General features: G+C 41.3%; 2 long non-coding RNA genes across 3 annotated transcripts in view; one reads left to right on the top strand and one right to left on the bottom strand.

The window, feature by feature from the left end:
* The first annotated feature begins 6,979 nt into the window (after positions 1 to 6,979).
* LOC140065645 (uncharacterized) lies at positions 6,980 to 16,607 on the top strand. 2 transcript variants are annotated; one of them, XR_011847995.1, is made up of 3 exons: positions 6,980 to 7,098; positions 15,712 to 15,885; positions 16,332 to 16,607. It is a non-coding gene; the product is annotated as an uncharacterized lncRNA (long non-coding RNA). The 2 variants fall into 2 exon arrangements; XR_011847996.1 differs by lacking the exon at positions 6,980 to 7,098 and adding an exon at positions 9,852 to 10,118.
* Positions 16,608 to 25,475: 8,868 nt separating this feature from the next.
* Positions 25,476 to 27,242, bottom strand: part of LOC140134904 (uncharacterized) — a 34,348-nt gene continuing 32,581 nt past the window's right edge. Inside the window, exon 4 of the long non-coding RNA XR_011856424.1 lies at positions 25,476 to 25,497. This is a non-coding gene — a long non-coding RNA (uncharacterized lncRNA). The remainder of the gene's footprint in view (positions 25,498 to 27,242) is intronic.

Here is a 27,242-nt window from a genome sequence, read left to right as displayed (position 1 = left end):
ATCTTCTCATATTGTGGCCTTTCATTTCCCCTTCATATTGTGGCCTCTCATCATCTTCTCATATTGTGGCCTCTCATCTTCCCCTCATAGTATGGACTCTCATCTCCTCATATTGTGGCCTCTCATTTCCCCTTCATATTGTGGCCTCTCATCTTCCCCTCATAGTATGGACTCTCATCTCCTCATATTGTGGCCTCTCATCTCCCCCTCATATTGTGGCCTCTCATTTCCCCTTCATATTGTGGCTTCTCATCTTCCCCTTATATTGTGGCCTCTCATCTTTCCATTATATTGTTTCCCCTTATATATATTTTGGACTTCTTTTCATATCACCCCCCCCCCATATTGTAGGCCCTGGAGCCACAGGAAAGAGGGGCTTTATTCTATGTAGGGATTACTACGTGGGGCATTGTCTATTATAGAGTCCACAAAGGATGACCATGATAGACAGTGTTGGATTGGACAACCAGAGGGTCCTCTGAGGATGCCAGGCTCTATATTCATACTTGAACCCATAGATGCAACAGAAGACCACCACCATTTGGAGTCTTGTATAGACTATTTCCTAGGTGATGATAAAGGAAAGCCACTGAGCATAGAAATCATGACAGAAAATTTTGGTAGAAAGCCACTGAGCATAGAAATCATGACAGAAAATTTTGGTAGAAAGCCGCTGAGCATAGAAATCATGACTGAAAATTTTGGTACAAAGCCACTGAGCATAGAAATGATGATTGAAAATTTTGGTAGAAAGCCACTCAGCATAGAAATCATGACTGAAAGTTGAGGTAGAAACCCGCTGTTTCTCATGCTCTTGGGGGTATTTTTGCCCATATTACTGATGCAACCTTAAGACCACCCTTAGTTTAATGGCCCTAGATATACAGACCCATAGCAGCTCAAACTCAATTTCTGTCGACCAGGAGATGTACCAAGTGTTGACTCCAGAATCATCACCATCATCATCCAGAATCATCAGTTTTGAGCACAGAACCGCATGAGAATCTTGAAATTCACAAGACAAAAATAAAACTGAGGCACATATCTGATAATCCGCCATCCACTAAGCCCCAATAATGCTGGATTAGAATAATTTCTCTGTACTAGGATAATTTACAGGACACAAAAACCCCCCTCTCTGGAGGGATTATACCAAGTGTTCCTGTGTAATTCTGGACAGATCATGTAAATTAGGAACGAGGAAGTGAAAATTATGCAATTAATTAGAGAACATTATCTTAAAGGAAGAGACACAGGGGGCTGATGGACATGTCCTGACATGATGGAGGACCCTTTAACAGCTCTTCAGTTTCAGATCTGTCTTCAGATTGAGTACATTATGTGGCAGATTATTCCAGGCCGGACACATCTCACACGTGTTTCCATATGACATTGTTCTCATATTTCCATTGTGGTTATGCTTGTGACTACATGTGCTGCAATGTTTACTCTGAATATACCGTGAGAAAAATCATTTTATATAATTCATGGCTCAACATATACACAGCAAATGACCATTGTTAAAGGGTCTGGATGAGACCTTGGTACAAATTCCAACAAATGTACATAGTTTCCTATACACGGGCAGCATGTTATGGAGCAGGAAGAGCTAAGAAGATTGTACATAGTGTCCTATCTGCAGGCAGCATGTTATGGAGCAGGAAGAGCTAAGAAGATTGTACATAGTGTACTATCTGCAGCAGGCAGCATGTTATAGAGCAGGAGGAGCTGAGCAGATTATACAATTATTCTATCTGCAGGCAGCATGTTATAGAGCAGGAGCTGTACGGATTGCACATGTTGTCATATCTGCAGGCAGAATGTTATAGAGCAGGGGGACCTGATCAGATTGCATTATAATGTCCAATCTGCAGGTGTCATGTAATGGAGCAGGATCAGTGGAGGAGATTCTACATTTGTCCTATCTGTAGGCAGCACGGTATAGAGCAGGAGGAGCTGAGCAGATTGTACATAGTGTTCTATCCGTAGGCAGCAAATTATAGAGTAGAGGGAGATGTGGTGATTGTACAATGTCCTATCTGCAGGCAGCATGTTATAGAGCAGGAGGAGCTGAGCAGATTGTACATAGTGTCCTGTCTGCAGGCAGCATGTTATAGAGCAGTAGGAGCTGAGCAGATTGTACATAGTGTCCTATCTGCGGGCAGCATGTTATAAAGCAGGAGGAGCTGAGCAGATTGTACATAGTGTCCTGTCTGCAGGCAGCATGTTATAGAGCAGTAGGAGCTGAGCAGATTGTACATAGTGTCCTATCTGCGGGCAGCATGTTATAGAGCAGTAGGAGCTGAGCAGATTGTACATAGTGTCCAGTCTGCAGGCAGCATGTTATAGAGCAAGAGGAGCTGAGCAGATATTACATAGTGTTCTACCCCATGCAGCATGTTATAGAGTAGAAGGTGCATATTGATATATATTTTCAGATCTGCTCAGCTCCTCCTCTATCTTCAGAGCATGCTGACAGGTCCAATTTACATCTATAGCTATGTTTCATTGCTCTTTGATAAGCCAATCATTTATTTATTTGATAGCTACCTATAGATGGCGATAGAGCAATAATTTTTTCGGTTTTTTCTTAGGAAGAGCTAATTTGCATATCCTTCTCCAGAGAGCATTGCCTAAAAAACTTTCTTAGCAAGAAGAGGAATTTACTCACCAATGAAGTTCCTCTCACCCTTAACACATGACTACAGGACGGCTATGTAGCCCCATTCTGCAGCACCATACATGACTAGCAATGGCTTCTATGTTAGCTTTCATTCCTCCTGCAGTGTTCAGTCTGTGAAATATTTGAAGACAGTTTTAGGGAGACTGTTGTCCTCCTTTTGGAGGAGAGCAGCTCTAAATTGGAGCCATAAATGCTACATTTGACAAAAGAGATGTAATGAGATATCAACTGTCACAGTTTCCCTCTTATAAAAGGAAGTGTTTAACAAAATCTTCTATAAAAATCCAGCATGATAAAGCCACGGACTCTTAATCATAGACGCAGGCACCGTGACTGTTGTAATGTCCTTATATTTGTTTTCCATGGCCTCCTTCCTTCTAAAATCGACTTTTACAATAATATTTGTGAGCTGAAAGGGCTCTGGGAGGTGTTACCAGAGCCCCTCTGTGCTGTAGCTTCCAGGCTGTTACATTGTCTCACCCTTCCCCTGCTCCCATTGCACTTCCCCCTACATCTTCCTGATGTCATCTTACTACAGCACAGGAAGTTTTAGCACACAGCCCATGTAGCTACAACATGGAGGTGCTCTAGTAACACCCCTCTTAGCACTTCAGGCTCATGTTAACAGACCCCCCTCTGTGCTGTAGCTTTTCAGGATTTTACACTGCCCTATCTTCAAACAGCACTTCCTCACTCCCTGCTGTAATCTCACAACAGTAGCACATAGTAGGAGGAGGAAGTATTCCTGCACAGTGTAGCAGCCAGTAAAGCTGCAGCATGAAGGGGTCTGGTAACTTTGGTTCGAGTCATTAGCATAATTTTAAAAGTCGGTTTTAAAAGGAAGGAGCCCATGAATAACAAATATAAGAAGATTACCACAGTCACAGTGCCTGGATCTATGAGTAAATGTCCCTGGTTTATCATGCTTGATTGTGATGATAGATTTACTTTAAGATCTTATTTCATATAGTAGGGAATTGCTGTCAATGCAACGCTCCTAATTTGATTGTATTGGGCCTTGTTCAGCAGTTTTGGATCATCTGCATTTCCGGGGTTAATAACATTATACTTCTGCTGAAATAATTGAAGGAAACGCCAGATTCCATAGAGACGGGGATGATCCAACGTGCAGAACAAGTTCATAAATTTTACTTATCACTCCGGTTAAACATTTTATTAAACAGAATAGTACATCAAATACTTTAAATCATATTGTAAATTTGTTCCAGGAACACTTATATTTTATATTTCTGGCTCCTGGGCTGGAAGACTTACCCAAAGACATTTTCTCTGGCTTAGCAGAAATGTTGTGGCAGATCCGCTATGGAAAGCCCTTCAATTTATGTTACTACTATGTAAAGTAGGGAAGGGCCGTAAAACATCCCAGAGATAACCTGTCAGGTAGACTTAAAGGGATCCCATGGCACCAGAACTTGGCGCTAACTTAAAGTAACAAAACTTTATAAATTGCTTGTGTGGGGGCCAGTTATTTGTATTAAAGAGAACCTGTCATGGCGATTTGGGCCCCGAAAACAACAACATTTCTTTATGGACCTGTTGTTTAGGGTCCAAAATTGACCTGTACATGGAAAAAATTTAAATTTTTTTTATAGTTACGTAGATGTGAGTCCAATGAGTCACATAAGACTCACATTGGAATATCCAGCATCTGCGCGGATTGTGCCCGGCTTCATTGTGTATGCGCCAGGGTGTACTATGGACCTATTGGTGGGCTAGTGTCCCAAATCGCCATGATAGGTTTGGTTTTCCTTTCATTGTGGAACTCTGACCTCTCCTATCAAGTCTGTTTTAATTAATGTTAATTCAGGGGAATTTGTTCTTACTGATGGGCCAGCAGCACGTGACCGGTGCGTGAAAAATGGTGCGGATTTCACGAATTGACCACAGTGCAGAGGAAGGGACTCCAAGCATCATATTGATATATGATACAAGGAATCCCTGCTTCCTCACAAAACTGTGATCGTAAGTCTCATTCTCTGCCCTGCAGTCACTCTGTAAAATACAGTAATCACACGGTCCGTTTTTCAAGGACGGACCACAGTCGTGCGCTGCCAGCCTATTGCTAATTTGGTCCTAGAAACTCGCTCTGTGGGATTTCCTGGACCTATCCTCGATCCACTGGACTCACTTGATATGCTCACTTCAGTCCAGTGATATGAGGTTCACCAGCGCAAAGAACGATTTTCATTGGCCGAACTCGCTAATGCGCAATTGGGCTAAGGCTTCATGCACACAAATGTTATTTTTCTCCGTGTTCTATGTTTTTTTTTTAACTGATGTCACAATGACACATTAATTTCAATGGACCCATGCATATGAATGTGTTTTTCACGGATCCATGAGGAGGCCATAGCAGGTCCTATTACTTCCCACATTTACACCTCAAGCCTTCTCTTAAAAGCCTACCAGAACATGAAAAATATGGATGCCACAGGAGTGTTATCCAAGAGGCAGGGACTTGCTTATTACATCATTTGCCAGCTTTCTGTTTTTTTGGGGTAAGGAAAAATGACATGTGAATGACACAGGACACTGATGATACAGGGACCGCCAAAACAGCTCACATCCAGTTACATATTGTAAATTAGGGTCTGGGGATTTTGTTCGCACCCTTTTTGGGCACGGTAGTTCTGCGCTGGAAATGTCATGAGAGGAGACATCAGATTTGCTTATGGTGCTCTTTGTTGTTAGATTTGGAAGGAAAATGTAAATTCAGTGATGCAGGTGAAGCGGCAGTGAACTCTGACACCAGAGCTAATGCTCTGCAGCTTTACTCAAGCTAAAGTCAATACTGTGGTTACGAAGGCTTCATCCGGATACAGCTACCTCTGTACATACAGTACGTACTTCACCTGTTCCCACGGTGAGAGTATGGACAGACAGCGGGGACGGGGTGGGAATAGGTGGGTGGGGGCGGACGGGGCAGGACGAGAAGCAGGATATCACTGATAGGCACAATACTTTACATTAAAGAAGTCTCTGTTTTAAAAAAAATATATACAATGCGATTACAAAGAGTGATTATTTTTCTCTATAAACAACCCCCCTCCCTCATGGATTCCAGAAAAATGGCAGATATGTTATCTTATTAAAGTACAGAGAATTGAAACCTGAAGCTGCCATACACTTCAGATAACTGCTGCCAAATGCTATTTCCCGTGACACCCACATGCACATGCACACTTGGATCAGCCAAGTAGTCAATATATACCGAGCTGGGAAAGAGTGGGAAGCTTGGAAGCAGCTTAAAGAAAAAAAAATGGGCATTAGAATCTAACTTCCCGATCCTTACATCACTAGTTAGTTGGAGGTCTCCATACATGTTAAATGTGTTAAATGGTCCCATCAGAATCAGCCTAAATACCCTACATATGTACCCGAGCAAATAATGGGTGAGGGGCAGGGACGTTACTACAGCGGTAGCAGCCATAGCAGCTGCTATGGGGCCCACAGTGTCAGGGGGCCCCGTCATCCGACCTGACACTAAAGAATGAAGAATGTGCACCATTATATATTATGCTGCACATTGTGGTATATATATTGTTTATGTGTGTGTATCTGTGATGTGTATATGCTGTATGTGTATATGGTGTATGGTGTGTATAAATACAGTACGTTATGTGTGTGTGCAAGCTGTATGTCTGTGTATGGCACTGTATGTGTGTATATGTGAAGTGTATATGCCCTATATGTGTGTAACAGTGTATAAATGTGTATGTATGAGTGATGAACTGTATGTTTATGTATAAAGGAATGTAATATATGTATATTTTTAAGCCGGCAGGGGGTCCCCTTCAGAAGTCTGCTATGGGGCCCTGCCTCTCTTAGTTACGCCACTGGTGAGGGGCTTATCTTTGAAGCAATGTTTGAAACATGAAAGGTTTTTCCAATGGGAAGGTGGTTATGTACATATCACAGAAGGCTAGAAGTGTCTCAAAAATCAATTGCCACAATCAGATTCGCAATATCTTGTGTAGTTCAACAGTTATCAAAACAGAAAGCTACCACAAGAACCAAGAAAGTTCTCTGTGATGCATAGCTATCTGACATGTCATTCCAACACAGAGCTGGAGGTGCTGGGAAAAATCTCTGTATTGATAACTTTTGAACCAAAATAATTATTTCATATTCTTTAAAAACATCTAGATGCCACTAAAAAGGATAGTTCCCTGAAGCGTTTTGGATCAAGAGTGATTATTAGTCATAGATAAGTCATAGATAAGAAATTCCTTGACACATGGTAAGATAAGTATACGATTCCGGAAGTTCCAAGTTCCGACAGGACACACCTGCAGATTGATCACATGATTCGTTATGTATCATCATCTTTTTGGAACCATCTACTGCTGGATATTTTTCGTTTTTGGATTCTGGACCCCGACACAGTTTATCAGGTGATCTGTTTATCTTTTCGCATTGTTTTTTGGTATTGCAAATCTGCAACATGACCACCTTCCCACTGGAAAAAAGTGCCCTTGATTCAATAAAGCAGCCATCTCCAGGAGGATAGGCCACTCAACAATTACTTGCTGGGGTAGTCATTTTCCCTTTCATTTGCAAAATTAAAGAAGACCTGGCAGGTTGATTTGGGACCCTAAACCAACTACAAATTGACCTTATTGAAGTTTTTATATGTTAATAAATTAAAAACTAAATTTTGATACTTACCTGGATGTGAGTCTGGTGAGGCACATTGGACTCACATCAGAGGATCTTGCGCCAGCGCCTCCTCTCGCCATGCAGGTAGTGAAGCCGGGTTGCACACCAGCGTAGGGTAAAGTAACTTGCTTTTGGAGTAGGTAGATTTTACATGAGAATGCACTTGTTAAATTAATGTACACTGTATCTTCAATGCATCAGATGCATGCTAGTCCTATGTAGGTGAGTGCAGTACAGGCAGTCCCCTACTTAAGGACACCCGACTTACAAACGACCCCTAGTTAAAGACAGACCCCACTGTGACTTCTGGTGAAGCTCTAGTATACTCCCAGACTACAATGATCAGCTGTAAGGTGTGTGTAATGAAGCTTTATTGATAATCTGTGGTCCCATTACTGGAAAAAATTTGGAAACTCCAATTTTCAATGGGGCAAAACATTTTTTTCTCTGGGACTACAATTATAAAATATACAGTTACGACTTACATACAAATTCAACTTAAGAACAAAACTATGGAACCTATCTTGGACTGCTGGTTTGGCATTTCGGCAACCCCCAAGCGTATTGCGTCCTGCAATTGTAAACTGTATTGTTGTCCTGTGGATTCTAAAATGGTCCAAATCATGCAAGAAGAATATGGATCATCCTATTTAACCCAGTTTTTTTTTAACTGGCTGTGTTTGCTAGGTTACGTTTTGGGGAAATTCATCCATGACTACATACTCCATAGCACCCCCATACAGTGTTCTGATGAGGACCTGGAATATCTAAGGGTTTGCCAATGGACAACGTGTAAGGGTAGACTCCGTGAAGCACCGCAGAGTACATTAGATCTGGATAAGAAACGAAGCAATACAGCATCAAGCAATGAAGCAGGAGTGAGGCACCAGGGACCAGTAAGCCCTAACGACCTTCAATACTGACTCTATTGAAACTTCGTTAACAATATATGACAATTCTGATTGATAAGAGACAAACTGAGTCCCTACTACTTGAGACTTCTCATGACTGCTTCATAGACTGAGCATATTCCAAATCTTGGCACCTTCTTGTATGACCCAACCAAGTGGTTCACCTTCCTGTAACATTATATCTATACATATGCGACCTCAGACTCTTTGTAGGCTTCTGTCTTCTTCTCCTTGGAAAATGTCTATTAATAACATTAATAAGATTTTTCCTATTACAACAAAGTGCACTGTACATTGCCATGCTGCCTAGAACTAAAGGAAACAATGTGACATAATGTACAGTATGAGAAAATATAGTCAAAGAATGGACATAGGGAGTAATATAGATTTGTGGGTCTTTGCAGGTCAGTAGAAAGAAGACAGCACTTTACATGGACACTGCTATGGCAGACAATTTGTGGTTATCACTGCACCAGATCAGTCCAATTTCTCGTTACTTTATTAAGGAAAGTTTATTTTATTTTGACGCTCCATTATCCTGCGGAAGTGTCAAAGGCCCATCTACATAGCTAACACAATGTAGAAATATGTCCTTCACAAGGTCAAATCCTGAACTGCAACAAGAAGGAGACCAGCTTATAGCGAAGTATCACAAAAATATGTTATTCTGTAAAGCTGCTCATCTAATGACATCCCCACATCTCATATACAGAAACTTCCAAAAGAAAGGAAAGAGAGACTCTATATAGCGGGGTAAGAATTATACAATGATCTGTAGGAATGAGTATAGGATATCTGGCTCGGGATCTATGGCTATGGTTCTGTGAGAATTTGATATATGATGTTTCTGGTCATTCTGTGATTTGTTAGCTTAATTTTTTCATCTCTATAACCTGTATCTTTAGTTTGCAGTCTTCTCTTTGCTAATGGGTTGAGACCTGCGACTCACTACTCCTCATCTGCTCTCCATAGACTCCTACGTACCACCGTCAGTTATCCTCTGACATTAACAGGGGACACAGTAGCCCGTTCTAGACTGAATCACCACTTAAAAAATAATACCTCCTACTACTCTCTACCCTGTGGGTGCCTACTGTGACATACACTACTTCTATGTAATCTGGCACCTCAGTGAGCTTTTGTCCCTCTTGCTAGGAAGAAGGAATCCAGCCAAAATTTTAGCATGAAAAACAGGTTATATAGTAGGGAGGGAGGATGATGAGAACTAGCATGTAGAATATGACTGTGGAATCATATTATACAATTGCAACACCCCTGTCAATGCATAGACAGGCTGGTAGTTGTGAATAGCGCCCACTCCAGGTCAGGAGCTGTAAGGGAGACTGGTCACCTCTCTAGGACCTCTCTAGAACCTTAGTATTGTGTAATTGCAGCTTTAGATACTGCCTGGCAAGGCAACAGTTAACTGGTGTATGTCATTATCCAATTATGTGTCTGTTATGCAAGCTGGAAGGTGATTGGAGAGGTGCTACCACCTGACCAGGGGGAGTATAAAAACCCCTGCTGGGTGAGAGTATGTGGTCTGTCTCAGCAGTCTGCTCAGGTCACAGTGAGCAGCACACCATCAGTGCTGCCATAGCCATCAATCCTAGGAATTTCTAGTGCTTTAGGCCTACTGTCTGGCACACTGGGCAAGTCTGGAGACTTAAGCCCAGAACTGCAGCCTCCACCACTTGGACTCAGTTCCATCTGCACCAGCCCAGCCTGTATCTACTATGAGGCTGCGTGCACCTTTCCTGCGGACCAACTCTCCATGACCTTTCCAGCTTAAAGAATACGCTGTTACCCGTTTCTGACTGTTGCCTGCTGTTCAATAAAGAACTGTAAGTTGATTTGCACAACGTTGCCTCCGTATGCAGTCTGAATACGGCTGTTACCACCACGGGCTTCCCCATCCATTAACCAGGGACCTATCTTACAGACACTCAGGGGTTACCCCAGGGAGAACCAGTACATCAGCCTCTCCCTCCATATTTCTTGCACACACCACCTGCTGGAGACCTGCCAGGCTGTAGGACAGCCCTCCGGTCCCTATACCAGACATCAGCGTGCCCTAGGCCACAATCACCAGCCACTCCGGTATTCTGGGCCCCGGCTGCCTCCAGACCCCAAGAAAAGGCTAGGCCCTGGTGGGGGATGTTGCACTATTATCCTTGCCGTACCAAAGGTTTACAAAATGCATAATGCTTTCGGATCATCAAATCACCCCTCCCCAATGAATGTGCATAGCAAGGAGGGTGGAAGATGTTGGGGGTAGCCCTGTGGATCATAATCATTTGACTAGGTTTCTATACTGCGTCATACTTTGGGATTGTGATAATGTAATGGACTACTAGATTTTATTCTTCCAGTTATCCAAATTGCTTCCAGTTTCCAAAGGTTCTGGAGGATGTTGTAATAACTTTTTGCAACACAAACTATCTATAATGTGACAGTGATGAGTCCAGATCATGAAATATTAGCACGCACCATCCCATCAAGTATCTGTATAGCAAGATATAGCTGTAAGACCATACAGCCCTGTTCTGCATCACTGATCAATGGGGTTAGGAACAAAGTGCCTGACAGTGAGTGCACAATGACAATAGGACACACACCATGCAGATGGTCGGCTTTAAAGGTTGTGTATTCTCTGAGGTCAAGACACTTTGGAGACATAAGGTTTAAGAGTATTAAATACTACTCGCCCGGAGATAAAGATGTTGTATATGTTTTGTCATTTAAAGCTTAATCTTAAAAGTGATGAGTTCCCAATACTAAGAAAACAAAAAAAACCCCTGTGTATGGTACGTGTGACAATAATTGACTCTATCAATGTGTGGCATAAATATATGGCATAATAACTCCTTGGGTACCTGAGTTACCTGAGATGCCATGTTATGTGTTACATGCTATGGGCACAACCTGGTATGTGGCATCACTGTATAGTAATAAACTGCTGAGTAGCATCAGTATGTGGGCACAGCCTGGTGTGTGAGATCAGTATATAGGCACAGCCTGCTAAATATCATCAGTCTTCGGGCACAACTTTGTATGAATAAATGGGCATAACCTGCTATATTGTATAAGTATGTGGGCACAACATGGTGTATGGGCACAACCTGTTAAACTTGCACAACATCTGCAAAGAGTTTGTATGTTCGCTCCGTATTTGCGTGGGTTTCCTCCGGGTACTCCGGTTTCCTCCCACACTCCAAAACATACTTGTAGGTTGTTTAGATCGTGAGCCCCATTGGGGACATGGACTGATTTGACAAGCTCTGCGTAATATGTGTGCACCATATAAATAAAGAATTATTATTATTATTGGTATGGATTTATGGGCATAAACTGCCATATGGCATCAGTTTGTGAGCACAGCCTGCTTTGGGCATCATTGTAGGAGCACAACCTGGTCTTTGACGTCAATTTATGGATCCAACCTAGTGCATGGCATCATTGAATGGGCACAACCTAGTACATGGCACCATTGCATGGGCACAACCTAGTAAATGGCACCATTGGGTGGGCACAACCTAGTGCATGTCATCATTGCATGGGCACAACCAAGTGCATGGCACCATTGTGTGGGCACAACTTAGTGCATGGCACCATTTCATGGCCACAACCTAGTGCATGGCACCATTGCGTGGGCACAACCTAGTGCATGTCATCATTGCATGGGCACAACCTAGTGCATGGCACCATTGCGTGGGCACAACCTAGTGCATGTCATCATTGCATGGGCACAACCTAGTGCATGGCACCATTGTGTGGGCACAACTTAGTGCATGGCACCATTTCATGGCCACAACCTAGTGCATGGCACCATTGCGTGGGCACAACCTAGTGCATGGCATCATTGCATGGGCACAACCTAGTGTATGGCACCATTGGGTGGACATTGCCATCTTTATAACCCAAATCCATTAAATCTGCATTTGTTGTAAAGTTTTATGACCTGATATTTCCATTCCACTGGTTTTACAGCTTCATAGCACTATCTCTATACTGCAGAGCATTGCACCTGTCACCTGTCGTAAACTACTGAAAGGTAATTGAATGCAAAGCACAGTTCCTCTTTTCCATTGTCACCCCCTAGTTACCTGTGCCATCACTTTCATCTGGTGTTACAGGATCCTCTGCACTCACTTACTACTAATTCTTTCCATGTCCCTTGTAAGGAAACTCTCATTTTCATAAAAAATTAAGATACTTGTTAGTTGATAGAATTTCCTGACCTGAAAGCGGTAGGATGCACAAGGTCTAGATTAGATCACGAGAAATAACAAAAAAAAACGTATAGTTTGGGCTTCCCTAGTCCTCAGAACCGACACACAAAACCTTGTATGAGCAATATTGTATATTACGTTATTACCCAGCATCAGTCCCTAATGCTAAGCAATGCTGGGACCTTGTGTGTCATGTCCTGTGGTGTGTGATGTGGTCTTCCTGGACTCCAAACCACAAGCAGAACTTTAAAAAGTGTAAAAAGTTTACTATGCGTATTGCAAATCATTCACATCCTCCAAGTCAGATCCTAGACCTCCAAATGAAATCTTCAAATTAGAGCTCAGACCAGACACCAAAATCACTTCAAACCCAAATCAACCTAAAAACCAACCAGATCCCCATATTTCCTTGTATTCAGCCTGGCGTATCACAGGGGGTATGCACCATAGCACATTAAGAAGACCTTGCATGCACTACAGCACACAACACTGGATCAAAGTGAAATCCTGATGGCCATGATGTGGCAGGGTTTGGGTGGGGGCTGAACACAACTATCATCACTTCAGAACCTATAGTTTTGTAACCTTCACACCCCAGGCTTTTCTTGTCTTCCTAGCAGTGGAGGATTATCTGGGCTGTATGAATATTATAGCCGCTACAAGCAGTAGTGGACTAATATATAGGCGGTTTGGGAGGCCGCCTGGGGCCCAAGACTTCTAAGGGGCCCATGACCAACTTAACCAAGTTTTATACTGCCATGTAGAGGTTATAAAGAGAAGGACATGCAGCCATGAAATCCTCATGCTCTCAACACATATGCATACAAGCGTCCATCAAGGACCTTTGAAGGTCATCCAAAGATCCTAAAAAGTGGACCCCCTTGATTTTAATACCATATCAAGGATGTAAATGCCTTTAAATAATTTCACTTGTAATGTTCCCATCGCCGTCTGTAATTCTCTTCCTACATCTGGTACTAGAATCAGCTTCTTGGGAAATGGATGTGTCCCTTCTGTCTGCTTTCAAACTGCTGTTTCAGGACCTTTGGAGGACCTTTAAAGGTCCTGAAATGGCTCTTGTGTATTGAGGGCAGGAACAGATGTACAAGGATTTCATGGGTAAAGGATTTCTCAGGATAACATTTGGTGGGTGGTTTGGGAGGCCATGGGCCCCCTAGAAGGCTTGGGCCCTGGGCTGCTGCCCAAAAGGTCTATACTATAATCCACTAGTGCTTCCAGAATGGCACACAGGTTCAACAACATATACATTTTCTACAGATTATGCTGAAGAATTGCTGCTTTCCAGATGGATTTTGATGTGCATCATCTGTGGTCACTCCCCTGTTCTCTAGGTATCTCTACCAATAATACTAATTATCCTACAGCCAGTGGGTACAACTAGACATATCTGCACATCCTATATCAGTTTATTTGTTGATCAGGATTACCGAAAAGCTGGATGATACCTCTAGAAGCAGATAAATCGAAAAACAGATTTCAGCTTTGAAGAGAATGAAAAACTTTGCAGAACCTGTGACCTCAATGACTTATTTTTACAATGATTTTTTTTTCCTGATATTAGGGGGAAGCACAATTTGCTAAGGTGCCATGCACCCTTCCCTGAAATCCTCTTGGTTGCTACTTAGCAACTGACTACACACCGCCTGCTCGTAAGCTTGCGGCGTAACTAATTTGCATGCAAAACATCATTGATCTCTATGGCATTCACTTCCAAAATGATTTTGGGAAAAAAATGGCCGTTCACAGGGATGACGGTGTAATCCATAGTATATTTTGAATTTTTCGGTTACATTTTATGCGCCATTCTGCAGGACAGATGTTTAGGCAGGGTAATCACATTTTTATAGCATTCTGTTCGCAACGTTATGGAGCGGGAAGAACCTATAGATTCTAGTCTCTGCCTCCCTCTAGTGGTCACGTCCGGTACTAACCTAACCCCTGACACTGATCTTTCGGGATGTCCCTGTGGGGATGTCACTGAGTTGTTCTTCTGTCAGTCTTCCTGCTGCAGACTATGTACAGCTGTGCTACATTGTAATCTGTGCCATTTCCTATCTTGTCTCCGGCACTGAGTGCTAGTCATTGGATTATTCTGTCTTCCCAGACTACGCTGTGTAAAGTGCTATTCAGATTTACCTTTACACACAGATGCCATTAGCAGCTACATGTAAAACTACATGATTTTCACTAGTATTTCATTGCCGCTGCCAGACAATTTCTGTAAATCAGATGTTTGGGAATGTTTGTGGTTGGGATCATTGCTGAAATGTCCACAATCATTTCATCTTCATCATCAACACATTTTTATAAAGGCTTTCTTGACATATATGACAAACCTTTTTATAGACTATAAGATGAATCAGCTTTTATCGCTTTTCACTGTTTCTAATTATTTATATATTTTAGCTGGTGTCATGACTTTCCAAGGCTTTTTGCACCGCTCATCCTTCATATGTTCAATACTTTTTTGCCATATCTCATGGCAACTTTAGAAATAAATTTACTTATATAGGACTACCTATATACTGGGGTCATGTGCTGAGCTACATATATACTGGGGAGATGTTCTTGCCACTACCAATATACTGGGGGCATGTGCTGGGACTACTTATATACTGGGGGAATGTATTGGGCTACCAATATACTGGGGGCATGTGCTGGGACTACTTATATACTAGGGGGATATGCTTGGCTACCAATATACTGGGGGCATGTGCTGGGACTACTTATATACTAGGGGAATGTATTGAGCTACCAATATACTGGGGGCATCTGCTTGGACTACCTATATACTAGGGGGATATGCTTGGCTACCAATATACTGGGGGCATGAGCTGGGACTACTTACATACTGGGGGAATGTATTGGGCCACCAATATAGTTGGGGCATGTGCTGGGACTACATATATACTAGGGGGGTATTCTTGGCTATCAATATACTGGGGGCGTGTGTTGAGCTTCTTATATAATGGGGGCATGTGCCGGCCTGGACTACCTATGAGACAAATATGAAAATCTGGTGTTAAATATGAATTAATGAGGGGGAAACTATACAGTAGTATATATTATAATATATTGAGGGGTTACATTGTATTATCTATATATTAAGGGGGCACACTGTGGTCATTTTGAGGAGCACATAGCTGTTATCTAGGGAACAATATATTGACTGTAATTTTTTTAGGAACGAAGTGTAGAGATCTCCAGCATCCAAAGTTAAAAGGGTGGTGAAGTCTGGACAAAAAAATTCTCTACCTGATGGAGGACTGATACCCATGAGTAGACTGCCAAGAAGAAAACAGAGATGGACATGGCCAACACAAACATAGAAGTAAACAGCTGCAACTTAATTTGCACAGTAAGTGACATCTTAAGGCAGCCCAGTTGTACAGTACATTTAATGCTGGTATATATTTATGTGTGGTTATTTATTATGTGTTTTGTATATTAATTGCTGGAATATATTTATGTGTTTGCTACATTTATTAGAGGTATATATTTATTTTTCTGATATATACATTTCAGATATATATCTATATGTGCAGTATTTTCACTGGAGGGACATATAGTTACTACTGGTAGGCCTAATTGTAGAAGATCCCATAGCAGTTGGCCTTTTAGATTCCTTTCTTATGATTTTAATGGGGATGAGAGACAGTAATTTTTTTCCCCTCGTCCCCAATACTGCCACATTTTTTGCCTCAATTTTACAGAGGTGGGGGGGGCATGAACACAGGAACAGATAGACTAGATAACAAAGTATTTCCCTTTAACTTTTCATCAAACAGTTGTTTCTTTCCCCAGAATTGACAGCCAGATGGCTGTGCTGATGACTGCAGACAGGTGTGACTCTCAGAACACCAGGTGGTCCCGGAACAAAAAAGTAGAACTCCACAAAAAAAGCCATACGGATTGGTTATTGAAACTCCCAGTTATGTGTAATCCTATAATAGTGAGGATGCAAACAAGATTTCCACAGGAGACACACAGAATGATCACAATAAGAGGGATCTCAATTCATATGACCATTACAGCATGAGGCACATCCCATTGAGATATGTACATTTCTTCTTAGTAACACTGACCATAACAATAAAAATCTGATGTTCTTATATACATTTTATAAAGTGAATATTTATTTTATAAATGATATAAAGCTTGCAGAGTAAATGGCACTGCCAGGGAAATAAAGAGGGGGCACCGGTCTCAGGTCAGGGTAAAAATAGGCATCAAATAATAATAATAATTATTATAATTCCTTTATTTATATAGCGCACACAGATAATGGGGCTTATTTACTAAGGGTCTGTGAATCGCACTTTTGTCGGATTTGCGCCGCTGGTACAGGTATTTAACTGGGGATTTTGTTGCACGCCATCGGAGTGTGGCGCAGCTGCACCGGCTTTCATGCGGCAGAAATCGGGGGGCGGGTGCCGTCAGACAATCCGACTGATTCGGACTGAGTGTGGGACTTAACTTTCAAATTGTGTCACAAGACAATGCACTAGGAAGAAGAAGGTGAACTCCGGCGGACCTGAGTGGGGAAGCGACACATGCAGGAAATCAGGCGCACGTTCTTAGTGAATCGCGCCACAGTGCATTCCGGTCGGAAAATGCACTTTCGGGAACTCCCCCGGACAGGTAACTAAACGTGCCCCAATGAGTCTTTTCGACCAAAACACTCCAAAAACAGGTCCTATTGCCTAAGAGGATTGTCTCAAGTTGGACTGTTATCCCATATCCAAAGCAGAGGGGGTTAAAATCTAATTGGTGAGGGTCTGACTTCTCGGACCTCACTCATATCTAAAAAAGGGTCATGTGCGTCCTGCCACTCTATTCAATGTCTATGGGAGTGCTGAAAAAATGCTATGTAAATGCAATGCTTTAACAATATGTTAACATCATGTTAACAAAAAACAAAAATCTATGTGATGCTAATGAACTTGTTTACATTGTGTTTTGTAAACACATATGTTAAGAGCAATATAATTAGGCAAATCTCCTCTCCTCCGCTGTTGTACTGTGTTTCAAAATACAATGTAAAAGCCAAATGTGAACGCAGCCTCAAAGTGATGTTTCAATTAGAAGCATTTGCTAGATATGTTGGGACCCAATTCTAGGGACACCCTAATAATTTCTAGGCAATGGGAAACCAGTTTCCCCTGCCCCTCAGCTGAAATATTATTACTAGAAGTAAAAGTTGTAGAAAGCCTGCTTCATGTTTTATACATTGTGAACATTGCTTATTGGTGGAGTATCCCTTTAAGACTAATGCATGTCATTGGATATGGTTGACTGATACGTCAGAGTGCACTGTTACCAATAACCAGTTGGTCTATGTATTAAAATGAACAGCCAACCATTTAATGCAAAATCTGCATGTAATACCGCATTTTTCCAGTAGTGGCCACTGCTAGGAAACTAAAAAGTTATCAGCCTCATGAGAATGATGGATCTTCAGCGATCACTGATCAGTGTTGCCTATGATGAGTCAATCCTCTTAGTATTCATGTCCCCCTGGAGTATATTAAAGTAGTAAATAAATTGTAATTTCTTTGTATTGTATATAAATTGTGATATAACTAATTACTTGGTGAAAGTCTTCTTACGGACAGTATGGACAGTATTTCATCTGTGGATAGTAAACAGTTAAGTCATTTTTCATATTCTGGTTGCTTTGTATATAAACATGTATATATTTTTCCTTTGTTCCGTGGAGATATAATATTATTATTGTTACCACAGTGAGCAATTCATTATGCCGCAAGATGTTATATATTCAAATTAGCACCACTGCAAATAATGGTGTAGAGCTATTCTATAGTCATCCAGGACGCCATCCTAAATCATTATGTTGGTGTGTGACATATGACTCATGTGTGAATATTTTGGATAATGTACAGGAATTGCTTCATAATAACTCCATAATGCATTGTTCTTAACCAGATTGTTTCTACTCAAATCTCTGAAAATTAAACGCCCTGTGGTTAGTTTAAAGGGGTATTCTCGTTTGCGCACTCACATTCAGTTTGATAAATCTGCCATATACAAACATTTCGTCAATTGGAAGTTATTTAAAAAAATGTTCCTGTGTGAAGATAATTTTTCATAAATATTTCCATGTTGTCCCTTAGAAATGAGATAGCTTCCTCGGATACGACCACCTCTACTGGAGAGATTGCACTATGAAACAAAAGGTTCTTGTATATGATATGTCCGGGAGTTAATGCAGGTTCCACAGTCGTCCTGTGGTAATGATTGCTGAATCCTGGTGGTCCGGCAGGGCTCAATAGCGCATGTCTGGCCACCTCTGCCAGAGTGTGACGTGGTCGTTTCCGAGGAAGCTATCTGGTTTCTAAGGGACAACATGGCAACATTTATGAGAAATTATCTTCACACAGGAACATTTTTTTTTATTAACATCCAATTGAAGAAATGTTTATATATTATACTGGACTCAGACGCCATCTTACGTATTGTCAGACATTTTAAAGACTCAGCATTCATTTCATATAACTTTGTGTAGTGATAACTAAGTTTGGGTGTTTCCCTCAGAACACAAAGACTTAGTGCTCACTAGCAGCACCTAGAGGAAGGTATCCAGGCAAGCACCTGGGAAGTTTCAGTATTTGCATGTAGCCAATAGTATTAGACTCCTTTGTGTGCTTACATCCAATAGTGTTACATTTCCTGGGTGAGAACACCCAATTATAGTTGTTGCTTTCCTACTTACACGCCTTATGTAAAGTACCTTATGGTTTTCTATAAATGTGTCAGTCCCACAATAAAGTATCAGTCTTGTTGCTAACTTCCTGCAAGGACAGGTCTTGTCTTTCCTTCAAGTTAGTCAAATTCCAGCGCTGGACACAGACTCATTTAATTTGAAAGTCACCTTACAATTATTAGGGGTTTGAGCCCCAGATATAAATCTATAAGAATGGCAAATTAATTTAATTAAATGTAAATGCCCTGATGAGAATACCCCTTTAAAGGCACAGCCATATTGATTGCTATGGGAACCAAAGAGTCAGGGGGGCGCAGGAAACCAGTCTGGGGAATTCTTGTGTTATCACTGTGTGCCTTATCCATGTACTGTGACATCAATGTGTGTATCATCCTTGTACTGTGACATCATTGTGTGTATTATGCATGTACTCTGGCATCACTGTGTGTATTATACCTGGACCATGACATCACTGTGTGAATTACCCCTGTACTGTGACATTACTGTATGTTTTATCCCTGTACTGTGACATCACTGTGTGTATTATCCCTGTACTGTGACATTACTGTATGTTTTATCCCTGTATGTGTCATTGGTATACGTATTATCCATGTACTCTAAAATGATCACTGTGTTCATTCTTCCTATACTTTGACATCACTGTGTGTATTACTCCTATACTGTGACTTTCCATGTACTGTGATGTTACTGTGTGTTTTATTCCTGTACAGTGACATTACTGTGTGCTTTATCGCTGTACTGTGACATTAATGTGTATATTATCCCTGTACTGTGACATCACTGTGTGTTTTATCCATGCACTGTGACATTACTGTGTGCTTTATCGCTGTACTGTGACATCACTGTGTGTATTATCCCTGTACTGTGACATCACTGTGTGTATTATCTCTGTACTGTGGCATTAATGTGTATATTATCCCTGTACTGTGACATCAATGTGTGTATTATCCCTGTACTGTGACATTAATGTGTATATTATCCCAGTACTGTGACATCACTGTAAGTTTTATCCCTGCACTGTGACATTACTGTGTGCTTTATCCCTTTACTGTGACAACATTTTGCACAGTATCCCTGTAATGAGACATCACTGTGTGCATTATCATTCTGTGATTTCCATGCATTGAACTTACAGCTGCAGACTATCCTACAGATTGACTTTCCATCCAACATATTTTCGGTGCACTCATTTTCTGACCAATATTCTCACCTTGAGGGGGTGCAGAGGGTATGGTTGCATTCGGGCCCAGGGGCATATGGGGCCCACTGCATCATGTGTTAATCTTGATTTAATAATTATAATAATAATTTCTTTATTTATACAGCGCACACAGATAACACAGCGCTGCACAGAGTTTGACTAATCAGTTTGATGCCATTCAGATTCCATGTTCTGCTCTCAAGGTTTACAAGCTAAAGGTCCTGCACTCCTTGGTGCTGCTCCTACATGTGTAGAATACTTAGCGTGATCTATGTTTATGGACGGTCATGCTATCTCCATGATCTGTTGTGCGCTCGCTGTATACACTCACATACAGCTGATTTATTTCTTGCAGGGTTCAGTGAACCTTGTATTCATTGCTGATACCGCTGCATTCACCAAATGTTAAGCCCAGCTCAGAGCGATGTACAGTATATATCCTGCACATGGTAATGAGCTCTGACTGCCTTGTCTTACATTGCCAAAATCCATGTAATATTAAAATCAGGCAGGAAAAGACACTATTAGCAGCATCAGAGAAATCCATCCTTTTTCGCCTAGTAGAAAATATTAAGGAGGTCGCATTACAATAGACCAGTATTACTGATTTAGACCCAATGTGGTGAAGCCATAGAGAGATGAGGCACGCTTTATAATTATAGTGGGCATTTATGGTCATTCATATATGCATTTGTCCAATCAGTATCAATATGTTTCAGGCCTTTCTACTGCATGTGTCCAGCTCTAGATGTTGATCAGTATTATCTCTAATTGGGGTGTTTTCATTCAGCAGGGGTAGACCCACCTTACTACTTAACAGCTTTGACTTGAGGGTGCGTCCACACGTTCAGTTTTTGACATGCAGTTTTTGATGCCCAATCCAGGAGTGGAGTGAGAATAGAGAAGGAGCAGCACTTCTTAATGATTATCCTCACCCTTAATGATCCACCCTTGCTTTTGGCTTCAAAAACTGCACATCTGGCTGCACCCTAAGTGTGGCGGCACACGTGGTGTTTTGAACCCGGTTTTAGGCCGTTTTTAAGCAATCCATTAAAAAACGCATGCGGTTTTTGAAAACACATTCGTTTTTGACAGTTTTTCCGAATTATCTTAATTAAGATAATTGGAAAACGGACAAAAACCGTTAAAAAACGCATGCGTTTTCTAACAGACTCCTTAAAAAACGGCCCAAAAACGGGTTCAAAACGCACCTAAGGCTACTCCCAAAAGACTCTAGGAGTGATGCCACACGTTAGCATTTTGAATGCGTTTTTAGTCCGTTTTTGAGCAAGCGTTTTCAGTCCATTCGAAAAATACATGCGTTCTGTTTTTGACCTTTATTGTCCGTTTTCCCAATGATCTTAATTAAGATAATCTTCATTAAGATAATCGTCAAAAACGTGTGTGTTTTTTAAAGGTCTGAAAACGCATGCTTAAAAACTGAATCAAAATGCTAACGTGTGGCATCACCCTAATACAATTCTTTTTTTCCCTTTTTAATTATATAGTGCACACAGATTATGCAGCACTGGACAGAACTTGTCAAATATGTCCCTGTCCCTAATGGGGCTCACAATCTAATCAACCTACCAGTTTTGGTGGAAATCAGAGGACTCCCACGCAAACGCAGAGAGAACATACAAACTCTTTGCAGATGTTGACCCTGGGACTTTAACCCAGGTCCCCAGCACTGCAAGGCTGTAATGCTAACCACTAAGCCACTGTGCATAATACAGTTTAAAGCTCAATAATTTGGCAGCCTACTCCTACCTGAGGTTGTGTTCACATGTGGCGTTTTTATATTCAGGGCTCGTAAGCCAGATTTCTGATGTATAAGACCTTATAAAGGCCCCACGTTTAGTAAAGGCAGTATTAACAGAAACAGATTCAGAACAGATTCAGAAATTGTGGAGCCCGTTCTTCATGAATATGGCATTCCCAGCACTGCCCCGACAGAGTGCACCAACTTTTTTTGGTGCACCTTTAAGTTATATACACAGTGCTGTCACAGTACAGGGATAATACACACAGTGATGTCATAGTACATAACTACTACATACAGTGGTGTCACAGCACAGGGATAATACACACAGTGATATCACAGCACAGGGATAATACACAGTGATGTCACAGTACAGGGATAATACACACAGTGATGTCACAGCACAGGGATAATACACACAGTGATGTCACAGTACAGGGATAATACACACAATGATGTTCCAGTACAGTGCTGTCCATACAGTGATGTCATACAGTAAACGCTCCTTGAGTTACCAAACCAGATGCTTTTGAAACAGTTTCATCCACTGGGTTATGGGGCTCCACTGTATTATAAAATATAATATAAATCTCTTTGTTACAAGACTAGACCATTGGTGGCAACTCATTAGCAGCTCATGTCCCTGTGCGGCACACACACCCTTAATACCTTCACCCCTGTGTGGTCAGATGACTTCTGTCTTGTGTATTTTGTATTATTGACAGACACAAATATAAATGATGATACACAGTTGGTGTATGGCTTTACACTGTATATCAGTATAATATACAATCAGGAGAGAGGAAATAAATAATGCAGTTAAGAAATATCTATAATAAAAGCATATTACAGGAGACATGAAAAAAGTGCAGGTAATGTATTCTGCTTTAATAATACAATAAACACACACATAAATTACATATATTTCTGCCTTTTATAACTGGGAGGCATGAGGAGCAAGGAGAAGATGGAGTACTAGTCTGTAAATGGTGTATAATTTACATCATGAAGCTTGTTTCTTTGTAGGCACATACATATGGATGTGGAGAAGACTGATATAAAATATCTCATAGGAAAATACTGTTGGAGTTTACTCTATTATCAGAGCTTTATCTCCTAAAATCACCATTATATATAGCACACAGGGAATGCTCCCTACTTTATGAGACATCCCCTTTAATGACTAGTTATGACATGCAGGCAGGTGATATGCCACTATGTAACTAGGTGGCCCAATCATTCAGGAGTCAAGGAAATCAGGCCGTCGGCCATTTGTCCACAATAAAAGTGAATCAATAGTGGAAAAATTTATGAAAACACAGAATAGGCCTCGTTGTCTATAGCAACCAATCACAGAGGAGCTTTCATTTTTCCAGAGCAGCTTAAGAAATACAATCTAGGCTCTCATTGGCTGCTTAAGGCAGCAAGACCAGTTTTACTTCTATAGCCTTAGACTTAAAAATGTAGATGCTTAAAGGGATCTTATGATGTTATTTGATAGCAAGTTATGTTTTTCATAAATAAAATACTTGAAAAGGGGGTGATTTAATCTCACATCGCACACAAGTGAATCATATAAAAAGGTTTAATAGATTCAAAAAATATAACAGGTTCCTTTAGAAACAGCTCCACTCTCGTCCACAGGTTATGTGTGCTATTGCAGGTCAGTTACATAAAATTCAATGGTGCTTGGATGTAATACCAGACACACCCACAGACGAATGTGGCGCTGTTTCTGGAAAAGGCACTCATGCTTTACTATTCTACATTTGCTCCACTTTATCCAGATATTTTTTTCAATCTCTTATAAATATATGTAGATAAATTAAGAAATCGTTCAAACATTGGTTTTTCATTGAAGCCGGAAGAGTCTGGAATATATTTTACACATAGATCATATAACATCAAAAAAATGGCCGAAGTCACTGCAAATCCCAAGATGTCTTGTCTTTGGTTGAAATTAATTTGGTCTGGATCTGGCTCCCTGTAAAAGATAATAATATACATTTGACATGCTTTGTGCAGCGGTGCGTAATATGTAGGCGCTATAGAAATAAAGAATTATTATTATTATATACATTATTATTAACATGTGTTGGTTTATTCCGTTAACCATTTAAATACTATGGGGGTCATTTACTAAGGGCCCGATTCGCGTTTTCCCGACGTGTTACCCGAATATTTCCGATTTGCGCCGATTTTCCCTTTATTGCCCCGGGATTTTGGCGCAAGCGATCGGGTTGTGGTGCATCGGCGCCGGTATGCACGCTTGGGATGCACTTACCTTCACTTGGTCCGGCTCCGTGAACTCCAGCGCGTTCAGATGCTTTTCAGCGCAGCAGCGTCACCTGGTGGACGGCGGAGGAACTACCTTGATGAATCCCGGCCGGATCCGAATCCAGCGCAGAGAACGCGCCGCTGGATCGCGAACGGACTGGGTAAGTAAATCTGCCCTTATGTGTATGTCACAGTCTTTGTCTCTTAAGACATTTGGGGCTAAACTGGTGGACAAGGCATAGTCAATCCCCCTCCCCCAGTGTATATCTGCATCTGTCCAATCAACAATGTAAATTGAGGTTGCGGTTGTGTCCTGGCCAGAGTCGGCTCCAGGTTTCAGTAGGCCCCTGGGTGACAGAGACTTAGTAGTCCCTTTTCCAGTGAACTCACGTGGCAGCAAAATTCAGAAACTAAAACAGTCTCCTGTCCTAAAATATTTCCTAGTTATCATGCCAAATAGCTCCCTAATGGTTATTTTATATACAGACCCCTCCTGGTTATTTTATACAAACCCCGCTCACACTATTGATTCATTACATACACACCCCTCACCCCTATGGAGCCTTATGTGGGCTCTGAGTCCCGGCACTTGCCCAGGTATATCCAGTGCTGGCGCCGGCCCTGATCCTGGTCCAGGAGCCATAAGATATCTCTTCCACAATACAAGTATACTATATGTAAAGCCATTATAGTTGGTGAGCTTAGTACAGATTTATAATTGGGGCCCATTATCATTCAGATGCCTAGAAAATTCTATAGGTTATTATTTGCCTGTCACTAAGAAGTGCAAACTTACCTTCTCTTATTTAATCAATATCACAAATCATCAGTCATGGCTCTGTCGGAGGAAGAAGTAGAAATAAATGATGTGAAAAGACTGCCACCTTATGGCCATGTTTCTGCATTGCAATGTTACAAATAATGGTTGGAGTGGAGGATTATACATACCCGAGCTGCTTTTTCCTTCCACAACGGAATCTCCCACCTGAAAAAGGGAGATATTATAATATAATATATAATGTTAGTGTGTACAAAATATGTGCAAATGTCCAGTGGCTGGTGGTGACCCGAGTGGGGGGCTCATAGTCAGCTACATTGTCCACAGACCAGAGAAATAAATTACAACTGATTTGAGTGATGATACCTGGAACAAGTATGTGCAGTACCTGCACAGAGAATGACAGAGGAGTAACAGCAAGGCTTCACACCTTCTAATTCAATTTCTAATTTCTAATTCTGTATTTTCATGACTATAAAAATTGCAGATTCACACTGAAGGCATCAAAACTATGAATTAGCACATGTGGAATTATATACTTATGTGAAACAACTAAAAATATGTCTTATATTCTTGGTCCCTTTGCTTTGATTACTGCTTTGCACAATCTTGGCTTCTCTTGATGAGCTTCAAGAGGTAGTCACCAGAAAAGGTTTTCACATCACAGGTGCCCTGGGATTTCTTGCCTAATAAACGTGGTTGGGACCATCAGTTGTGTTGTGCAGAAGTCAGGTGGATACACACCTGATAGTCCTACTGAATAAACTGTTAGAATTTATCTATTATGGCTAGAAAAAAAAGCAGCAAAGAAAAACGAGCGACCATCATTACTTTAAGAAAAGATGAAGGAATGGACTCTACATGCCTCGTTCCCACCATGAAGCATGGAGGAGGAGGTGTGATGGTGTGGAGGGGCTTTGCTGGCAAAACTGTTGGGGATTTATTCAAAATTGAAGGTATACTGAACCAGCATGGTTATCACAGCATCTTGCAGCGGCTGCTATTCCAATCCGATTTGCGTTTATTTGGACCAACATTTATTTTTCAACAGGACAATGACACCCACCTCCAGGCTGTGTAAGGGCTACTTGACCAAGAAGGAGAGTGATATGGTGCTATGCCAGATGACCTGGTCTCTACAGGCACCACACCCGAACCCAATCAAGATGGTTTGGGGTGAGCTGGACCGCAGAGTGAAGGCAAAAGGGCTAATCTCTGGGAACTCCTTCAAGACTGTTGGAAGACCATTTCAGGTCACTACTTCTTGAAGCTCTTCAAGAGAATGCCAAGAGTGTACAAAGCAGTAATCAAAGCAAAAGGTGGCTACTTTGAAGAAACATTGAAGAATATAAGATATATTTTCTGTTGTTTCTCACTTTTTTGTTGAGGATATAATTCCATGTTTGTTAGTTCATAGTTTTGATGCAGTCAGTGTCACTCTACAATGTTTGTAGTCATGAAAATACAGAAAACTGTTTGAATGAGAAGGTGTGTCCAAACTTTTGGTCTGTACTGTACAAGGTCTGGTAAGGGTTCCGCAAAAGATAGTGGTCTGTATTATGAGTATGTAGTCTGTTCTCTGCTCTAAATGTATAAGGAGGGGGGGTGTCTGATCTCAGTCTTCATAGGGTCAGCTTTAGGGTTGGAAATTTTTATGCTTAGGTTTCTGTTCAGAGTTCAGTTTTTGTTAATGGAGGTCTGGGATTGAATTTGGAGTTTTATTTGGGGCTGTATTTATTTAAGGGGTTTGGTCTAATGTCTTCTTGTATTTAGGGGGTATGATCAATGGACATTCTCCTTTTTATTAGAAAGGTCTGGTTTGAGCCTTAGTTCTGTATTTAAGAGGGAGGGGGGTTCTTTATTAAGTTAGGGAGATCAGACAGGGGTTCCTTGGTTGTTTAGGGTGGTTCTGTAGGTATCCCCCTTAGGGCTTTGTATTTGGAAGTATCTTC

The sequence above is a fragment of the Engystomops pustulosus genome, chromosome 6 (genome assembly GCF_040894005.1).
Source record: "Engystomops pustulosus chromosome 6, aEngPut4.maternal, whole genome shotgun sequence".
NCBI lineage: Eukaryota > Metazoa > Chordata > Amphibia > Anura > Leptodactylidae > Engystomops > Engystomops pustulosus.
The sequence above is the reverse complement of the archived record's forward strand: the minus strand, read 5'-3'. Positions and strand labels throughout refer to the sequence as shown.